The 4,035-nt window shown below is 32.4% G+C and overlaps 1 long non-coding RNA gene across 3 annotated transcripts; it reads right to left on the bottom strand.

Moving 5' to 3' along the window:
* Positions 1-432: 432 nt before the first annotated feature.
* LOC123887118 lies at positions 433-3,783 on the bottom strand. 3 transcript variants are annotated; one of them, XR_006801352.1, is made up of 5 exons: positions 3,297-3,783; positions 2,771-2,863; positions 1,603-1,670; positions 1,224-1,465; positions 433-736 (listed from the first exon to the last, which is right to left on the bottom strand). It is a non-coding gene; the product is annotated as an uncharacterized LOC123887118 (long non-coding RNA). The 3 variants fall into 3 exon arrangements; XR_006801353.1 differs by having other exon boundaries at positions 1,381-1,465; XR_006801351.1 differs by lacking the exon at positions 1,224-1,465.
* Between the last annotated feature and the right edge of the window lie 252 nt (positions 3,784-4,035).

Below are 4,035 nucleotides of genomic sequence, written 5' to 3'. Positions count from 1 at the left end.
GATGAAAGTGGATGATGTGGCTAAATGAAATGTTTTCATTGGTTTGTGGATTAGGGTTTAGATAAATAATTCCACAACTATCTAGGATTTATATATATAGACACTACAAGAAAATAACCACTTTGCGACAGTTAAAATTGTAGTTTGCGACAGTTGAAACCGTTGCAATTGTACATCTGCGACGGTTGTCAAACCGTTGCTGATTTGTGTGTTGCAAGTGAACTTTGCAACGGTTTTGAAAACCGTCGCAATGATTTTTCCTAAATAACACTAAATTTAACATCAAAGGTTGCAACGGTTAAAAAACTGTCGCAAAATTCTTTTTTAAAATAATAATTTAAAACATTTTTTATTTATTTTTTATGCATTTAAATGTCTTATTAAATAAGCATTACATATCCATACAAGAGTAAGAAAATTAAAATGCACAAGTATATAAATAACTTAATCTCATTCATATAATTCATTCAATAGTGACAACATCCATACATCAAAAATTTAATCTATGTACTTCAAACTCCAAAGAAAAAACTAATGTAGTTCAAACATTCAAAAACTAAAACATAAATATTAGTAGAGTGGCTAAACATACAAAACATTATGTCAAAATAATAGGTTCATGAAATATCTAAATATTCCGAAGTATTTGATGTTGCTTCATGATCCTTAATTAGTGCTAGCTAGACTCACTTAAGAAGGAATGTCTAACATCTCTTGGGGATTCTATGTTTGTTGCCTGAAAAAACATACAAGACAATGATTAGCAATATCCAAGTACTCCTAACACTCAACTAAAAAGCAGTGACACTCAACAAATAATCATATATTGATCCACCACCTATAATCATGTTTTAGTAAACAAACACCTAAAGCTAAAAATTGGTAATCAAATTACATGATATATTTTATAAAAACAGTTTTTTCAAAACTATTTTACAAAAGGGATATTAAAAACTAAAATCTAAAACAGTATCAAATAGACCTTGAAAAATACTTTCAAATTTAGTTTTAATGCATATTATATCACCACCACTACCACAGGATCAAGCTCTCCTTATATGAACTCTAGATGGTAAAAAGTAGTCCATGAAACATTCAATGTATACAATAAACGTGAATAAAATTCAAGTCACATGAGCTAAATATAAATATTACAAAATAAAGTACACATAATAATCATATCAGGATGTAGGAGATTCGGTTATTTCAAACAAGAGATTAACCTTCAGAAAATGCAAAGCAGTTCTAAGATATGACAATATCACAGAAGATTTTGGGTTGATTTGGAAAGCCATAGGAAAATGATGTTCTGAGAACTCAATTGCGCATTACCAAAATACTTTTAAGATACGTAGCAATGTCATACCAATTGCGCATTACCAAAATAAGTGACTGAAGCTCAACTAAATCCATATGCATAACTTTGCAGCATCAGCACAAATGGAAGATATGGATAATACTAATCCTAGGATTATCACAATGAAACACAACAACTAATGAGTATTGATATGTTACCAAAAAGTGAAATGGAATATCCAGATTAAGCTTGTATGAAGCGCCTGAGAAAATATTATTACATTAAGGGAAGTAAGGGAAACTTACTTGATTGTACAAGCCAAAGCCAACATGATTCATTTTCCCAGCATAATCAACACCTAGTTAGTATCTATCTGTAAAACAATAGTAAATGATATTATAAGACCTGTGTCAAAAATAAATCACACTTATTAGGCAATGGTGGCATAACGATACTGAATTCAAAATGAGGAATGAGAAAAATTTATAGCATCCAATATTACTTGCCTCACATCTCACAGTGCCTCAAAAAGATTAAATGTATAATTGAATGCATAATTGGAAAAATGATTTTTGAACATTCAGAGCCTTCTCATGATATTTCAAACACATATCACATTGAATTGCAAACATTATGTTCAAAGAAGCAACAATGAAACACAATTGTCATATGAGTTCCAATGATTAAGAATAAAGACTATGTAAATACACCCTTAAAGAAACTCATACGTTATCATCAACACATGATTGGTATTTTTAAGCTTCAAAATAGTAACAAGTTAAGAGAAAAAGGTCCATAAGACTTTACCATGTTGAGCTTGAGAGATTCCAAACACAAAACTCAATTGTGGTTAAATGAAAACTCAAAAAGGATTAACACACGAGTACACAAGCTAGATATTTGATCTTTCAAAGCAAATTTTCACTAACCACAATAGCATAACCTGAACTTATATGATATTAAACACAAAACAGTCATGATGGTTCAACATAAATGTTTCTAAAATATGCTACATTAAGTCCATAAAATTCTAATACAAAGAGAGAGAGATCAAGTCCTCACTACTCTACAGCCCTTAGTTATCAAAATGTATCAATTTCACTGTCATGACTATTTGAAACAAGTGAATGTCTCATAAACCCTAATTCACATTCAATGCCCTAAACATCAATCCTTTCCTACTCAACAAATAATTTTGTACAATTGAACACTATAAAAAGAAAAGGAGAGCAAGTAAACTCAAAGATTAAAGTGATATTCAGACATATGAGGAGAGCAACTGAACACTGTATAAAGATGTGTTTTGTGATTCACGTATCATCTAATGAGAATCAGTGATGCAACTGCTACTGAAGAGGAGTTCACTCACAAAAACACCAGATCTACAGCTAAAGCAATATGTAAATTGACAAATGCAAATGTTAAGAAACACTCAAAGATGACAGAAAATTGGTGGATTACGCGCCCACTCACCTTGCTGGGTAAAGGGATTCATGAATAGCTTTGTCTTAGGGTTCCCGAAGTGGAATCTCTTCCCCAATTTGTGTTCAGACTTCAAAAACAGAACTGCAAAACAACCAGAAATGCAGTGGCAAACTGTAATTATGCAGAAGCACACAAACCAAAAAATAATGCAGCACAAGAACATGGTATGGTAGAAAATTAATCACAATAGTAAAGTAAAGAAATAGTCACAGAAATAAACAAAAAAGAGATTGAAGGGTCAATCATAATAGACAAAGAATTAGAATCATACTATAGCATGATATACTATAATCACTAGCATTAGAGAAATATTAAAATATTAAGTACCATATCTCCAATAATACAAATAATTAATATCAAAAGCATGAACATCCAACATTACTAAATGACCAAGATCCATACTGAGTTGTAATAAAATCAAAATAAAACCCCTACTATTCCATGAAAAAAAACAGCACAAGCAATTTCTTGATATTGGTAAGCGATTCCCATTAAGGAAGAGAAAGGAACGCACCTCAGTGATGGTAGTCGACTGCGTGAGGCGAGGAGCGAGTGGCAGGGAGGGAAAGTTCTGGCGGTGGTGGTGTGGCACTTACAGGGACGCCACATCTGAGTAGTGAAAGAGAAGCTTCATCATTGGAGACAGAACGAGAGAACGAACAAGGGAACAATGAATCTCGCAGGAGAAAGAACGATGGAGATTTAGGGATTTGGAACAGTGGAGAGGAAGCTTCCTCGTTTGAGAAATTTGGGGAACAAGGTTCGTTGATTTGAATCTAGAGAGTGATTGGAGCGATTAGGGTTTAGAGGAATTTTTTTTTTCATGACAAAGAGTAAGAGTGGGTGGCGATGAGTAAGCTAGTTCCCAATTTTAGATGTAAAAGCTGCGACGGTTCCCTAAACTGTCGCATCAACCGTTGCAAAATCTGGAAAAAATACACATTGCAACGGTTGTGGCCGAACTGTCGCAAGTGAAGTGTCGCAAAGTGATTATTTTCTTGTAGTGAGATAATAATAAAAGTGATGTAAATATAAGATAGTTAAAGATGTGTTTATACATTTCGAAAAGATTACAATGGATCATATCGCATCTATCAACATAAGTTGGTAATCCATAAATTGTCATGCATGCCACTATGAAAACGGTTTGTGGTCATACTCTCTAAGAATTATATATATAGATGTTTATACATTTAAAAAACTTATTTATACATCACATTTGAAGTTACTTTGGTATCTTCTTCATTAACATA

Source organism: Trifolium pratense, linkage group LG5 (genome assembly GCF_020283565.1).
Source record: "Trifolium pratense cultivar HEN17-A07 linkage group LG5, ARS_RC_1.1, whole genome shotgun sequence".
NCBI classification, from domain to species: domain Eukaryota; kingdom Viridiplantae; phylum Streptophyta; class Magnoliopsida; order Fabales; family Fabaceae; genus Trifolium; species Trifolium pratense.
The sequence above is the reverse complement of the archived record's forward strand: the minus strand, read 5'-3'. Positions and strand labels throughout refer to the sequence as shown.